This window comes from Gymnoscopelus braueri, assembly GCF_963280865.1.
Source record: "Gymnoscopelus braueri genome assembly, chromosome: 6".
Lineage (NCBI taxonomy): Eukaryota > Metazoa > Chordata > Actinopteri > Myctophiformes > Myctophidae > Gymnoscopelus > Gymnoscopelus braueri.
In genome coordinates this window covers 57,991,678-58,009,428 of record NC_137607.1, presented here as the reverse complement: position 1 = coordinate 58,009,428, position 17,751 = coordinate 57,991,678, and positions in this window count along the sequence as shown.

Below are 17,751 nucleotides of genomic sequence, written 5' to 3'. Positions count from 1 at the left end.
TTGTTTACCTTCCTGTAAGCAGGCTCTGCCTTGTAACGAGCCGGTTGTCACGTGACCACCACTCCGCTCGTCCCAGTAATAGAATTCAGCTGTCAGCGTCACTAATTACAATTTGTAGTTGTTTAAACTGAAACTGAAAAAGTAAAAAAGTAAGTAGAAAAAAGTAATTTATACGTTTATGGGTAAAACATTTTTTTTTAATCAATTTATATTTTTTTAGAGAGAGGATTCCGTAGTCCTACAGACCGATGTGCCTCGATGTTTTTTTCAACAGCAAAATATAGATGAATACATCTGATAAAATACAGCATCTTAATATAAAGCAAGCAATAGAATAACTGCAAACAAATTAAAAGTTTAGGCTATCAATATCATACAAAAGGAGAGTGACCTCACCGCTCTGATGGACAAGAAATACATAATCCTTTTGCAAACCACATCCATGTTCTGTTCGTTTGTCAACAATGATGTAAATGGGAAGTTTATTTCAGCTGCTAGAATGTGACAGTTTTAGTCTGTTTGCAGCACAGTCCTGGTTTAAGTGAATTGCTTTCACCTGTTGTACTGCTGTGCGGAGTGTGTGCAACAGGGCAGATCTCCGCCAGGCCAGGGTGAACTACCCAGGCCCATGAAATTCATAGGCACGCATAGTAGCCAATTAGAATGAAATATGCTAAAACTGACTCATATACTGATACAGAACCATATATTGGCTATATATTGTCGCTGTCAGGTGGAAACCTTGGATGTTCCTTTTTTTCAATTATTTAAAAACTATTTAAAATGGTGAAAATAGCCAATCTACAAGCTGTAATTATTAATAATTAAGAAATACTATATTTCAAAGAGTGAAAAATCAACTAAAGTCATTATTAGTACAAGTTCAATCACATTTCATTTGAATGAAAATAACTTAAATATATAAAGAATATAAAGAATACATAAGAATACATAAAGTTCAGGGCTGAATGTGACATATTTAGACCTATATAACTAAATATTGGTCATTTGCCAACACATTATTTTGTGAAATAAATGGGTTATATTTCACAGATAGTTATACTATTCTTATACTATGTGTCACAGTCGGGCTCTCTGCCTGTCTATTTCTCTCTTTCTGTTCTGTCTCTCTGCCCTGGCCACGCCCACATTCTATTCCACCACACTTCAGTCGCAGTTACACACCTGTCCCCACTCCCTCATCAGCTCAGCAGTGCCATGCCCATTACACACCTGTGGACACTTCCCCAATCACCCTGCTCCCTATCCACCTGTTTCCTAGGCTTTTCACTGTTCCACTTCCTGTATTTTGATCCAATGAATTCCAATTAAACCGGTCAGATGACTAATGATATCCAATGAAATCCGACAGGAAGTGGAAAACACAGCCAAGAAACAGGTGAATAAGACTGGACTCATTGCATACAGCCATTGTCAGTTCATAGTTTGTTGTCTTGATGTTCATGCCTTGGTGATTCGTATTGCTGTTCGTTGACTTCGTTCCATTGGACTGTGTTGCCAACCGCCATTGTCTACTGTTTGATTCCTGCCTGCTTCTATGCTGTAAGGTTTGCCTCATTCAGTCATTAAATACTTTGAAATCTACTCTGTTGGTTGTGGCTCTGCATTTGGGTTCAAATCACTCTGCATCCGTGACACTATGTTAAAATAAAATCATCCTTAACCTTCAAGTTAAATTCATTATTTCCGTGGATTTTTGTCTGTTTTGGGCGGTGTAGCCGCCCCTATAAGTGGGGTTGGGACACCTCATTAGTACACCCTTCTCTGTACTGTGATTGGCTCATAATTAGTACACCCCTAGCATTAGTACACTGTACTGTGATTGGTTGACTCTATTGGCTGACTCTATTCAGCACTGTGATTGGCTAGCGAGACACATGATGAGATGAAGTGAGCTTCCATCACTGTGATGACCACTGTGATGACCACACCGCCCACTTCACACTGGGTGTGATTTTTTGGGGCGGTGAAACCGCCCCTATAAGTGAGGTTTGGAAATGTGTACAATTATCCTGCGCTGTGATTGGCCAAAACATACCCGCCTAACCCTGCACCGTGATTGGCCAATCACAATCTATTCAGGACTGTGATTGGCCAGTGTCACATGACACATTTGCATAGCCCCATATAATAAACCATAACTTTAAAAAAAACCATACATTTGTTTTTTTTAAGTTATGGTTTCGTCATAAAGAGTGTTTCAATAAATGTATTTATCTTTTGTACATGATTGGTTGACTCCATTCAGTATTGTGATTAGCTAGCAAGACACCGCCCACTTCACACAGGGTGTGATCTTTATTTATTTTTTTATGGCCTTCCTGCCCTGGCATTTGGCCTTTGTGCCCTCCAAAAAATTACAACACCAAAGGCCAAGTGGCCTTGCCCCTAAAATGATGAAATTCCAGGCCTGGTCAGGACGGTCTCATTGAAAAACATGCATTGCAATACATTGACATATTAGTTTGAATTAGCAGATATGCATGATAATCACAAGTATCTAAGCCTATGCCAGACTCTAAACAAAGCAGATGCATGATAATCACAAGTATTTGAGCCTATGCCATACTCTAATCAAAAGGTGGAGGCTGGGGTGGAGGAGGAGCTAGCAGAATGCATTGGTCAGCTACCAAGAAAGACCTAGTGAATACGAAGCCGTATTTAAAAGAACCCCTTGCTAATGCGCGAGTTGTGATTGGATTATGAATGTGTGATGTAATGACCAGCAGCGCTGTGAATGGGGAATAGAAAGCTGATGTTCAACATCAGCTGACTGACAGCTGATTACTGCTTTGGCGTGCAAGACTTCCGTGTCCTGCATGAACTAATGCTATGCTTCATTTTTCAAATAATTGTAGTGGAGTAAAAGTACAATATTTGCCTCTGATATGTAGTGGAGTAGAAGTAAAAGTACTGAAAATTGGAAATACTCCAGTAAAGTAAAACATTTAACTTACTGTAAGTACATTACTTGAGTAAATGTACTTTGTTACTTTACACCACTGCTTAGGTCTTTCGAGGTGTGCAGCAGAATGCAGTACATGTTTTAGCAGTCAGCAGTGGCAAGTGCCCACTATGCTGCAGTCTGCCGGGGAGGCAGCGTGATGGACAAGGATGTTAACCCATTTAGACCTGACGCCGGTTCTAAAATGCCTTCTAAATCCTGAGCAACTGGCAAAACGCTTGTAGATCTGCTATTTTTTATTTTATTTGAATCCTGACAATTAACCGTTATGGACATATGACAGAGACCCAGTCAACAGACAGAGACGATATACATAAAACTAAAATGACACAGAGGCGTTCCCGGCTTGAAAGGTATAGCAATTGGTGTAACAGGCCTAAATGCTTAAAGGGTTAGTTCAGATTTTTTGAGTATTTTCTGTAGGAAATACTTACCATTAATGTAGTGGTTGCAAAGGTATTGATTGATTGCCCGAGTCCCGTGGTCAGAGTTATGGTCCGGTTCTGATAAATATGAAGTAGTTCCGGTAGATTAGTAGATTTGGTGGGGGCCGCTCATTCAAAATAAATTAATTAAAAAAACTAGAGTCATTTTTATTGGTGACCTATTTCTACCATATAGAGCAGGTTTCGTTCAACTTCGACCCCTCTGTCACATGGTACTAATGTTTGTGTCCAGAATCACTGCGCCGCGGCAGCCTACTCACGCACAAAATATATGACACAAAAAATAGTACCATGTGACAGAGGGGTCGAAATTGAACGAAACCTGCTCTATATGGTAGAAATAGGTCAACAATACAAATGACGCTAGTTTTTTTAATAAATTTATTTTTAATGAGCGGCCCCCACCAAATCTACTAATCTACCGGAACTACTTCATATTCATATTCATCAGAACCGGACCATAACTCTGACCACGGGACTCGGGCAATCAATTAATACCTTTGTAGACTGCCCCAACGCTCCTGATTTCATGTATAGAGGGGCGGGTGTATAGAGCCGGCGAGAGATTGCGCCTGATCCCATTGGTTCACCGATCTGTCCGTCAACCCCCGCCCCGTTAACACAACATTACGAGCGACGCCCACTGCACTCTGGTTGGTTGGGAAGTGAAACACTTCCTCATACCGAGTACACCGACGCGCTGGGCCAGGCTTTTATTTTTTAGCAAAACTAAACAATAAAAGCCTGGAGATCGAGGCTAATACCTTTGCAACCACTACATTAATGGTAAGTATTTCCTACAGAAAATACAAAAAAAATCTGAACTAACCCTTTAAGTGGCTGAACAAGCTGGTGAAGAAGGCTGGCTCAGCAGGCCTACTGGGTACAGGGAATCTGGACATTTCTAAAGCGACAATTTAAGGACTTGTAAGACCTTTTTAAGACCTTTAAAATGAAAAAGGTAATCAACAAATTATACAAATCAAAAAAACATTATCAAACATTGACCAAATTGTCAAATATAACCTATATTCAAATGCCCCGTTTCTAGTTTGTCTAGTTTGGCTCCCAAGCCTCTCTTTCTCAGTCCTCCATGTCTCTGAAGCTATTGTTTTTAAGCCAAAACAGGTAAAGTAACAGCATTGCATTATATGTTAACGTAAATGAATGCCCCACTTCGTTATGACGCAGTATGCTAGAGTATCACACAAAAGTAGCAAAACGAGCCGATCCACAAACGTACTATTGTGTCGCAGATCGGCTAGTTTAGCTATTTTAGATTATTTTGTATTTATTTATTTAAATGTAGGCTATTAGGGTGTGATATATTCAACAGTCTAGCTTAGACAACTTTAAAGAGTAAAACATACAATACTTTTACTCCTATTCTTCTGCCTACACGTACATCATGGACTAGTATTAGCAAATAGGGGAAGCGGATTCCCTTGTTTGACCCAAGCCCCCAAAACCCAGTGGTTGCATTGAAGCGAAATGGACATGCTGGCCATCTGTAGGTACTGCAGCTTAAACGGACGGGGCCACTGCACAACGTACGAGCGAAAACGGTTTCGACCAATGGGCTCGACTCACGAGCTTGCGCACAAGCTTGCGCACGGGGCCGCGCACCTCTGTGACGTAAAACGCGTCACTTCTGTGACGCAGAACGTATCACAGTGGCCCCAAAAAGCTTACTATAACATGCAAGGACTGCAATAGTGTTAAACTAGTGTATTAAAACTGTAAATATTCACTGATTGTTTGCTAGTTGTCTCTCCTGCTCTGCCGGTGGCTTTGTGGCAATCCCCTTGATTGGGAAGGTGCCAAGTGCTGTTGAGGAGAGGGGTGTTTCCTATGCTTTATGAGTTATGTGTTTATTTAAATTGTCATTGAGTTTCCACCCCAAGTTGTGCTTGTTTAATTGTAAAACATCTTTAGTAATGTTTAGGTTACTTGTATGCTGTGGGGAATTTATGGTATTATGGAAGAAGTGTTGCTAATTGGTTCTGCGTCCTGTGGTAGGATCCACTCCTTATTTATGGGAGGCTGCAGGGACAGGGTCTTTTGGCTTTGGAACTGGAACATTTAGAGAGGCCCATGGAGTGGGACCATCCACCCTTTCAATGATGTCAAGGTCTTCTAGGCGTCATAATTCAGCCTCAATTCGCCTCCTTACGTGAAATGGTACTCTCCTTTTGTGACTGGAGGGACATGTGGCTTTATGTGCGTTAATGTGATAGTGACAATCTGTCCAGAGTGTACCGTGACACGCTCTGTGAGTAGTGGGATAGGCTCCAGGCAGACATGACTTCTCACAGGAATAGTGGTGATGGCTGATGGTGTGAAAGTGGGTGTTATGTTATATTATATTTTGTATTATTTTTCAACATACAACATATCAACATAATAACAATTTAACAATCATTATAACAGTAAGCCTTGCCCATCGAGCCCTGGGGCCCATAGGGCAGGAGCCTCTCTCCTGTTTCCTTAGCATGAGGCAGCTTGATGTACAAGTACACCCCCTGAACATGACGCTAGTATGTCACAGGGACTTACCCCAATCCAACCCTTGATGCTGAGTGCCAAGTAGGGAGGCATGGGTCCCATTTTTAGAGTCTTTAGTATGACCCGGCCTCCCAGTCTCAGGCCGGACACTCTAACAACAAGGCTGAGCTGGTCATATAACTATACAATAATGCTATTTACACTCAGATTATGATCAAATCCATCTGAAGCATTTCCCACCTGTTAGTTTACAAATGATTTGATTGTTTTCTTTCATTTCACTGTTTTCAGAACTTCCTGGTTTGGTCAAGGAGCTGACGGCGGTCAAGGAGGAGATGAGGCAGTTTTTGCAGCCTTTAAAAGCCACAGCCGTCAAATTTCAGTTGGGCTCCAGGAGGACACAGAAGACCTACCTGCTTCAGCTGAAATGGTATAGTTCAGTTCCTTTACTATAATTATATAGTGTGAACATCTGTATGATTCCTGGCCAAATTAAATGCTATATTGTTGGATAATGAAATATGTGTAATATTAAAGAACTTAACTATTTTGTCTGCAGATGTGTCTCCCAAATTCAAATGTGCAGGTGCCAAAACTAAAATATGAACGTCTGAGCAAGACAAGGATGTCAGTGTTCACGCAAGAGCTGTGCCAGCTGGTGTTCGGGAGAGAGGTCCTCAGAAAATCCAATCTCACTGGCAGAAAACCACCCAAAGCCCCACTGGACCCTAACTTAATTGAGGCTGTAATAGGTAGTGTACATAACCAAATCCCAAAAATGTATTGTCCAGTAGCCTCACTTTTATAGACACTAGGCCCACCCTGGGCTCAATCGACATGCACAGCACACAATTTCTCAACTTCACCAACGTCTATGACATCCCTGATCTTCTTCAGGAGACTTCCTGAGGAAGACCATTCCAGGTTGAAACGTTGGTTATCATTAAATTATTTTGCATTGTGGCTATGTGCTTGTGTTGTCTTTTCTTCACTTTTAGATTACGCAATTGGAGCAGCTTTACTGTATGTCTCTAATTTTAGGCGACCTCACTCGGTCACTGACATATAGGCTTACAAGGTCCTTGCTTAGTCTTTCATTTAATTTCTTACAGAAACTGTGAGTGCAATTTCCCGCTTCACAAGTGTCGGAGATCCTAGCTGCAATACGCAGAAAATGCAACGAGGGCCAGTCCAACAAGGCGTCAAAGGCCATCAACCCTCCCAGACCACTAAAGATGTCTGCCTTTTGTTTTTGTTGGCCCCTTTAGGTTCTATTAATGTTATCTTTTGTACTCTCTTCATATTATTTGTATATATACAGTAAGAGCATTTTTGTTTTCAAAGTTTAAGTTTACAAGTTGACTATGTACCTTGTATTGCCTTGTTTTTGAAGAGAAAATAAATTACCCTGCATGGTCAAAGTTGTGCATAAGTTCCTGCCACTCAGTTTGTTGCGTTAAATAGCTATATATAATGTTTAAATAAGTATTTGTTGATTGAATTCTATGTTACCTACTTTGTGTAGATGTTAAAAAATGTTTTAAAATCATTTGACTATAAGAATGCAGTGAGATAGCAATAACACATGAACAGTATATTTAAAATAAATTGATATTTAGATTATATTTTTAATACACTAAAAATTCTATGTCAGTTTAAACAGCTTTCAGTACATTAACGTTAAGTATATTTAGGACTAGTGTACTTTAATACTATAGTAGTATACTGCCAAAAATAAAATATACTGCATACTGCAATATCTTTTAAATTAACTAACCGTGTACTTTTAGTTAAATTGAGTTGTAGTTTAAATACATTATCCCAAGCGAAAAACTAATATATTACATTATATTTTTCAGAAGTATATTCAATATACTCATTTGTACTTTTACAAATGAGTATGGAAAGTATGGAACCAGGCTAGTGCCAACTACCAGTCTTGAATAAATTACATTGAAAGAACCCATGTTTCTTCATTGAGAGATAGAAACATTACAGACACCAGGACGTAGGTCTTCAGCACAAAAGGGGGTGAGACGTGCAAGAACACTCAACTACAGAAAATTACAGATGTTAGAGCTGAAGATCAAAGAAATGAAGAAGAGGAAAGAAAAATATAGAAAACGAAGACTAGAAGGGAATTATTGAAGCACAGAGTTCCTGTTCATATCAAAAAGACCCTTCTCTTTCATACAGTAACACGCTTGTGCGCCATATTCAAGAAAGATACAAGTCCCCTAGCTACAAGGAGAAACATGCATACAGCAAAGCTGTCTCTAAAAGGTTGCTCAGGAAATACAGACTTGTTTCCATGGCCAGAAAAGCAGTTGGTATCTCCCACAAACAATTCAACAAGACTGCAGACAACCCAAATGCAAGGTTCACTTATCAGAGGAATGGAAGGCAAAAGGCCATAGACACAGTAAAAAACCTTCTTAAGTCGAGATGACAATAGTCGGGCATCAGCGGGGGAAAATGAAACCATTACAAAATACAAAAGCGGTTCCTCTCTGACACAATGTTGAATTTGCATAAGAAACTGATGCTGGAAATGCCTCATCTGAAGCTGTCCTATTCACTTTTCTGCAGGATAAAACCTTTTTGGATTGTTACCCCAAACATTAATAATAGGGGGACATGTGTCTGCAAAGTTCATGACAATGCCCAAATGAAAGCAGATAGGCTCAAGCAGCTAGGCATTATTAACTCACAGAGCTTGAGCAAAGTTGCAGAGGACCTATGCTGTGACACACAGGCTAAAGCTTGCATGTACAGGGAATGTCTCATGTAGGAACAAGTCACTACCACACACCAAAAGTACATCAGGGATGTGTGTAATCACATGGTGGTACCAGTGGCTCACAAGAAAGAGGACTATGAAAAAGGAACGGATGGGAAAACAGAGAGGATCACTGTAACAAAAACTGTCAAACAGAGATGTGAGGGCTACCCAGACCACCTTCTGAGATCATACAGATGTTCACACTAAGATTTTGAGTGTGTAAGCACCTCTTCAACATCCATCACCAATACACACAGTTACATTCCTTGCACAGATCTCTGAAGGAAGATGAAGTCATTCTCCATATTGACTATGCAGAAAACTGGCAGTGCAAATATGCAAGCAGCAGGTCCACTGTTTAGTCTAGATGCCGAGATGGACGGTCGCATCCGAACTAGCTCTCACGAACGAGCTCTTGGGCGAACAAGCTCTCGCACTCACGGCAACTTTTTTGCCAGATTTCCGTTGGATTACACCCTACTTTTCCTCTTTATCCTTCTGTGGACTACGGATTCATTCCTCAACTCTCCACAGAATCTACACTTGATGGAAACAGAAAAAGGGAATCCACAGGAAATGAAAAATGAAAAACACTCCGACTTCTACCTACTCGGCGCTACAGAATCAACAAAACATCTGGGATTCGCAGCTGGAGCTCTCCATACGCTCCTGGCCATGAATTCGGCTTGAAAGAACGTGCCCCCGACAGGACGCATGGACCGAAGAAATATAATCATCCTATTTCTTCTCCTATCGGGTGATATCCACTTCAATCCAGGCCCAGGTACCACCAGGCAAACTACTGCCCGTCTAGCGAGGGAAGAAAACTTTGCCAACGTTGCTACCGTTGCTAATGTTGCTAACGTTGCCAACAGCAACGGTGAACACCAATGCTACGCTAACACCGGTAGCCTTCCGTCCCAGCAAACCAACGCATATATCGACACCGCAGCCGTCCTCGACGACACCCGCATCGACGCACCACGACGTCCGACAGAGAGACGCTGTGCTATCGAAGAAGCCGATCCACGGACACATCTGGTGGTTTCAGGCGGCGAAAAAGCCAGGATGGACCTCCAAGAACCAGACGAAGGCGTCCCCCCAACCCCCCATCCCCCAAGCTTCACAGCTGGTTGCTTACGACGACCCAGAGGCTTTGATGGACGCCAACACCACAACACCTCCCTCCACCCCCGAAACTGCTCATCAACCTGGACTCTCAGTGGATAAACATCTCTCCATTGAACAAATCGTTTGGTGTGGGCTTGCACATGATTAACCTCAATGTGAATTCCCTTGTAGGAAACAAGCTAACTGAAATCAAGCAGATGTTTTGTGATGGTAAGGTTGACATTTTAACTTTCTCTGAAACTAAACTTGATCACACGATAATGGACTCTGAGATTGAGATTGAAAACTACAAACTCTTCAGGAAAGATAGGAACAGAAGTGGGGGGGGAGTGTATGCATGTATGTACATGAAGACAAGGACTGCATCTTTCGTGAAGACCTGAAAGATGAAGCCATTGAAGCTGTATGGGTCGAGATCATTTTTAAACATGCTAAACCTGTGCTAGTCGGTACCATATACAGACCTCCTAACCAGAATGATTTCTATGATAGACTTGAGGAGTGTTTAGCTAAGGCGGACCATATGGAGACAATACTTATTGGTGACTTTAACACAGACATGCTCCGGAAGGAAGCGTCAGTGTTTAAGTCATTCAAGAGGTTTTGTGCTCAGCACTCATTCCACCAGCTGATCACTCAGCCCACAAGGCTGTGTGTTTCCACTCAAACTACCATAGATCTCATTCTAACAACGGACAAGGACAAAATCCTCAGTAGTGGTGTTTCTACCTGTGGTATATCTGATCATAACATGATCTTTTGTACCAGAAAGAAACGTAAACCTAAGACCGGTTACCACAAAACTGTCACGATCAGAGACCTCAAAAACTACAAGAGTGAGGACTTCAGGATCACAGGCTAGAGGAACAGGACTGGTCCGACGTACTAAACAGCACACAGGTAGACAAATCTTGGCTTGGTTTCAAAACCAAATTAATTCAAATTTTGGACAGTGTGGCTCCCATGAAAACCATCAGGGTCAAAACCCGCTCGGTACCATGGATGAATTTGGACATCCTTACTGCCATGAAAGTCAGAAACAAAAAGTGTTCTGAGATTCATAAGGTAGGATCAAACTCGCCAAATGCTTTAAGAAAGGTCTCGAATCCCACTTAGATAAACTCAAAAAAGAGAGAAACAAGCTAAGAAACAAGGTAAATGGCATGCTTGAGTTAGCGGAAAAAAACTACCTCGATGACAAAATTGAGGAAAACCAAAACAAACCATGAGAGCTTTGGAAGCTATTCAACAACCAACTAGGCTGCAGCAAAAAAAATAAAACCAGGTTTGCAAACATAAACCTCAAGGTGAAGGAGACTCTCATTACAACAAAGCGGGAAGTGGGTAAAATCCTCAACATATTCTTTACGACCATAGCCTCAGAACTGGTTGAAAAACTACCACCTTACTCTGGGAGCTACGGTAAAGAGTATGTTGACTCATTTTACGAAAAACTACAGTAGGTGTATGCAAAAATGATTTTAAACTCTCCCCTGTGACAATAGACGAAGTGGTTTTTTTTGCGCGCTACAACAACACAGAGCCAGGTCTCGACAATATCCCCTCCAAATTTCTAAAAGACTCAGCCGCCTCCATTGCTCCAATCATTACTCACATAATAAACCTCTCCATCAAACAGGGACGGGTCCCTAACGACTTCAAAAAAGCAAGCGTGACCCCTCTGTACAAAAAAGGAAACCAATTAGACCCTGGCAACTACCACCCTATTTCTATTCTTAGCTCCATCTCGAAAGTCATGGAAAAAAATGTCTATGAACAGGTCGGTAAGTATCTTGCCAAGAAAAATCTAATTTACAAATTCCAATCTGGTTTCAGACAAAACCACTCCACTGACACATGCCATCTCTATTTTAACGACTATATCAAACAAGATGTCGACAATGGCAAATATTGCGGCATGGTCATGCTGGACCTCCAGAAGGCCTTTGACACCGTTACTTACCCAATCATGATCGATAAGCTTAAAGCAATAGGTTTTGATGATACGTCGGTGAGCTGGATGAGATCCTATCTGGAGGGGAGGGAACAAGTGGTGGAAGTAAACGGCACCCAGTCCCCTCCCCTCCCAGTGACTTGTGGTGTTCCGCAGGGAAGTTTACTAGGACCTTTACTGTTCCTGATATATATGTGAACGATAACATATGTGAATGTCTTCAGCTTGCGACTGCAAACTGTTCCTGTTCACAGATGACTCGGCTCTGCTGGTCTCGGACAGGGACAGGCTGCAGGTTGAGAAAACTCTCAGCTCTGAACTTGACAGGATCTGTATCTGGCTCTCCGACAACAAACTATCACTACACCTGGGTAAAACTGAATCCATCCTCTTTGGGTCCAGTTCTAACCTGGCTGAGAGTTTCACGATCAAAGCGGGTAATAATGTTATCACAAGAAAGGAGGAAATTACCTACCTGGGTTCCATCTTGGAGGCAAACCTCTCCGGTGACAAAATGGCCGAAAGAGTAATCAAAAAGGTCAACCAAAGAACACGCTTTTTGTATAGGATTGGCAGTCTAGTGAGTAAGAATACTCTGAAGATTCTTGCAGGGACCCTCATACAAGGTTATTACGATTATGCATGCTCCTCATGGTATCACAACACCACCAAGGCCTTAAAAACAAGGCTCCAAACAGGGCCGGATCTAGGCATGGGCAAGGGGGGGCAATGCCCCCCCAAATGCCCTGACTGCCCCCCCAAAAAAAAAATCTTTTTTTGACGGGGGGGCTTGTGAAAGTTACATTTATGTCATGATATGAAATGTGAGCTTACCATAATCAAAATAATCCTTAATCATATTCCATCATGTATCATTGCACAATTCAAATAATCCTCTGCCCTGATTTTCCATGGGCAGTGTTGCCAGATATTACTACTCCTAAACAATAGGAAGCAGTATTACACAAACAGCCGAAAAAAACGGCCGCCCCCCCCAGCATTTCTTAATGCCCCCCCCAATTAATAATTTCTGTATCCGGCCCTGGCTCCAAACATCCCAAAACAAACTAGTAAGGCTACTTCTTGGACTCAATCACAAAACCCATCTAACCCCTGCTCATTTTGCTAGGATTAGATGGCTCAGGGTTGAGGACAGAGTACAGCAACTTGCAATGGGCCTGGTCTTTAAAGGCATACTAGGTAACGTTTTCAACAAAACTAAAGTTAAATTGTATATCTTTTGTGAGTGGCAAAAGTTTCACAACACCCACTCCATGAATTTCACCCCCGGAAGCCTTTTATTTATATATTTTATATTGAACGTGGACTGGGGGGACTTTCCCGGGGAAATGACGTCATCTGGCCGGAAAACGGAGGTGGAAATGCACTGGTTTCCTGTTTGGCCAGGAACTACCGCAACGGTTTCCTGTTTGGCCAGGAACTATCGCGCAAATAACAAAAAGGAACCTCACGCTGATTTTAAGAGAATGTAGGATTAGAAGATCGAAAAATAACAGAAAAAGAAAGCACAGCTCATGGTAACTAATGCTCCACTGGCTAAGAGAAACGATCCGCAGATAGTATAAAACAATTAAAATAACGCTATTTGAAACGCTTCCGGCTTCCGGTGAAAACGAATGGAATTCTGGGTAATCGAGGACCACGGAAATTGTATGCAGTGACGGTAGTGACCAGCAGAGGTTGCTAAAAATCGTTAGTTGTGAATTTGCATTGTACAACTTTAAGATACACCACAACATTGGGATCCCCTTGTATTTGTCAAAATACTTCCAAAACGTTAACGAAGTCCACAAATCATGTTCAACCCAGATTTGGCTCAACAAAGGGAATGAACTCGTTCTCATGCTATTCAACAAAAATGTGGAATGCCCTACCAAAAGGAGTAAAGGAGTGTAAAACCCTACTCACTTTCAAAACTGCCCTAAAGATACATCTTCAGGAGGCTGCAATTCGAAAATGTCCCCTGTCTAAGTCTTAACCTACCCCCCCAACCCCCCCAACCCCCCCTCCCCATTTTTTTTCTTCTCTTGTACATATTTTTCACTCTTCATACCAGTAACCTGTAAGCTGATTGTAGGACGTTCTGTATAGTAGTGTGTATATCTGTCTGTCTCTTATATGTCATCATGATATGTGTGCATGGGGATCTCATCTTAAACAAGCTCAGTGCTTAATGAGTCTTCCAGTTTAGTAGACCTTGTATTGTGAATTTGTACTTCCATGTACTGTTGTTCTCATGTCTTACTAAATAAAGTACATCAATCAATCAATAAATCAATCACTTTGGAGCATCCCACAGGCAAGCCACACTGCACAATGCTGTTGTGTACACCACAGATGGTATACTCACATTCTGTGTCTTATCAATGAAACACGACCCTCCTGCCATTTGGGCTCAACTTGAACTTCTCCAGTTCCTGAAAGAGAACTATCCAAAGATCCAAAAAACTCTTCTTCATCAGCGATGGGCCGACAATGCAATATCGAGGAAAGACAAACTTTTACCTCATGAGCTTAATTCCATTCCAGATGGGATTCACTGCTATAAACTGGAGTTACCTGGAAGCTGGTCATGGAAAAGGGCCTGCTGATGGAGTTGGAGCCACCATAAAGCGAACTGCAGATTCACAGGTAGCCAGGGGTACTGACATACCCACAGCTAAAGCCCTCTATGAAACACTCCTACCTCTTACCAAAGTCAAACTCATCTACGTGGAGGAGGAACAGATATCCAAGTGCTTTACATACATCAATAAAAACAACAGAAAACAAAAAGGCTGTACAAATTTCTCAGGTGGGATAACAACACATGTAAGGAAAATAAAATCATGTAACGACAACAGACGCCTGTTCAAAAAGAAGCGTTTTGAGTTTTTTTTTTTTTAATGTCAACCGAGGCTGCGTCTCTCAGGACTTGGGGGAGAGCATTCCACAGTTTGGGGGCTACAGCTTGAAAGGCCTTGTCACCCTTGGTTCTTAGGTTGGTGTTTGGGGTCTTTAACAGACCCTGTTCAGCAGACCTTAGGGCCCTTTCTGGGACATAGCGTGGGACCAGATCGATCAAATAACTTGGAGCCTGACCATGTAGAGCTCTATAAGTGAGCCCAGGACTTTGAACTGGACTCTTAAATTGATGGGGAGCCAATGTAAGGCGGCTAAGACTGGAGTGATGTGGGACCTTCTGTTTGTTCTGGTTAGCAATCTGGCGGCAGCATTTTGAATTATTTGGAGGCGGTCCATGGTGGTTTTGCTGAGGCAGGTGAAAAGTGAATTGCAGTAGTCCAAGCGTGATGAGACAAATGCGTGAATGATCATTTCTAATTCGGGGTGGGAAACAATGGATCTGAGCTTTGCAATGTTTCTGAGGTGAAAGAAGCATGTCCGGGGTACAGAGTTGATGTGTGTATCAAGGTGCATTGATTGGTCGAAATGTACGCTGAGGTTTCTGAGATTATGGCGGATGTTTTGTCTAAGGGGCCCCATACCTTCAACCACTTTGGGCACAATGCTGTCGGGGGCAACAATAAGCACCTCAGTTTTGGCCTCATTCAGTTGTAAAAAGTTGTCTGACATCCAGGCCTTAATGGCTGACATACAGTTGTGCAAAACATTGAAATGAAAATCATCAGGGCTCTTAGAGTTAAAAGAATAATACAGCTGGATATCGTCTGCATAAAAGTGATAAGACATACCTTTAAAAGTGCTAATGAGGTGACCAAGAGGTAGCATATAAAGTGCAAAAAGAGTTGGCCCGAGGACTGAGCCCTGAGGGGGGCAGAGCTTGACACATGTGTGCCCACAGCAACTGGGAAGTTCCTACATGTGAGGTAGGAGGAGAACCAATCGAGTTCCCTGAGCCTATTAATTAAAATAAAGTGGTCTAAAGTGTCGAATGCAGCACTCATATCGAGCAACACTAAAATTGAGGATTTACCTTTATTGGATGCCATTGAAAGATCCAGAGTAAACGCACTCCTTCTAAAAGAGCTTCCCACCATCAAAGGTACACTGAGCATGCATCAAGTTATCCGTTCTACCCCCGGCACAATCCATTACCGAGTTCTCAACTGTTTCTGCAACAGAGAGGCCCTCTGTCCCTGTTTCCAGTTTCCACCCATCATCAACCAACATTGCACCACAAGCACAGCCTGAAAGAGATGCAACAACACCTACATCAGTAGCCACAGAAGATGCACAACAAGGAAGCCATTGCACCTCAAGCTCTGGGTGTGATGAGACTCTTTGTCCAGTTGATGATGTCACTGAAGCCCTAGCCTCGGAAACCCAGGCTTTTTTTTTTGTTACAAAAGAAAAAAAGCCTGGGGGAGCGATGCAGGAACGATGGTCTTGGACCTTGTTATCTCCTAACCAATCAGAGTGCAGAGGGGCGTCGCTCTAAATTTGGTGACGTCAGCGTGCTCCGTGCACAGGCCGAGGGGGGGAGGGGAGGGGAGGCGGGGACATAGATTGGTGAAGCAATAGGAAGCCACGCACAAATCCAGGCGGCTGTGTTTGGGTCCGCCCTTCAAGACCATGGATTGAGCTCGTAGCCTCAGGCTACTGAAGCCCTTGTTGGAAAGTGGTGTGTTGTCACATACGACAATAAACCATATCCTGGGATCATTGAAGATGTGGAAGAAGGTGATTTCCCCCCTCACAAATATTAAGTTAATTACATGTTATGTTTAATAGAAACGTCTATTTATTCCCATTTGCCCAGGTCCAGTTGACATATTGTCCCCCATCTCAAACAGGTGCCCTGGAGGTCAAAATCATGCACTCAATTGGGTCTAACCGCTTCTTTTGGCGGACAAGATCTGGTACACCATGGACACGGTCATCACCTTAATCCATCCACCTGAAAATGTCACGCAGTGACGCAGAGACACTTCCAAATCAGCCCAGCAGTGTTTAAATTATGTGTGAAAAGATAAATCTGTGAATAGATTGATTGATGCACAAGAGAATGTTAAAAGTTGCACCAAAACACTTGGTTTCGATGATAATTGCAAATTATTGTTTGTCATTCCAAATAAATGGATTCGGAAGATGAGACCAGTTGTTATATCTTTTATAATGAATGACCATATTCTATTGATCATGTGTTTATTATATTTCCAACATAATGCATGTTATGAGTTCATATTTACAAGAGTTAATACTATGGTCACTACCGCAACAATACAGTCACTACCGAAATAGTGCAGTCACTACCGAAACACCAGTTATTTTGTCAAAAATAGATCAAGTTATCAACCAATATTTTATGATAATGATTGGTCAGGTGTGTGTAATTTCAACTATCATTAAATTTGAAATCAATATAATCAATACATTTTACAAAGAAATATAGCATTTAGATTTTGATTGATCTTAAAAATTCAACATTACAAAATATGAAAATATTCATTTAAATGTATTTAATTGTGGAAACCACCTACATAAATATTTAGAAATAGCCTGGGGGGGGGGGGAGAAATATGAATAGATTAATATAATTATTTATATTCTAAAGTTAATTCTATGTTTCGGTAGAGACATTTTGGGAGGAAAGATATTCCAAAAAAGTATGAAAGTACAATTTTATAATTGACTGTACTTTTACTAAATATGTGTCCCTTAGATCTGGTGCAACATGAATATGGTCAAAGCTTTTCCAAAATAGCATACAAATTTCACACACTCCAACTCTGAATTTGAACCAATTCGGTAGAATGGTCCGCACGCACGCAGTTCGTTTCCGTATCCCCTCTTGACCGGATGTTCAAACTCCAAAGCAAAAATGATCCCCGAGTCAAGAACGAAAATAAGGGCCAGCAGCAGACAGCGCTTGAGCGAGGCGTCCTGTCTGCAACACCGAAAACGACGGCAACAACAGTTCGTGTAACTCTCGTCGTGTATTGGTCAGTTAGAGATCACATGACGA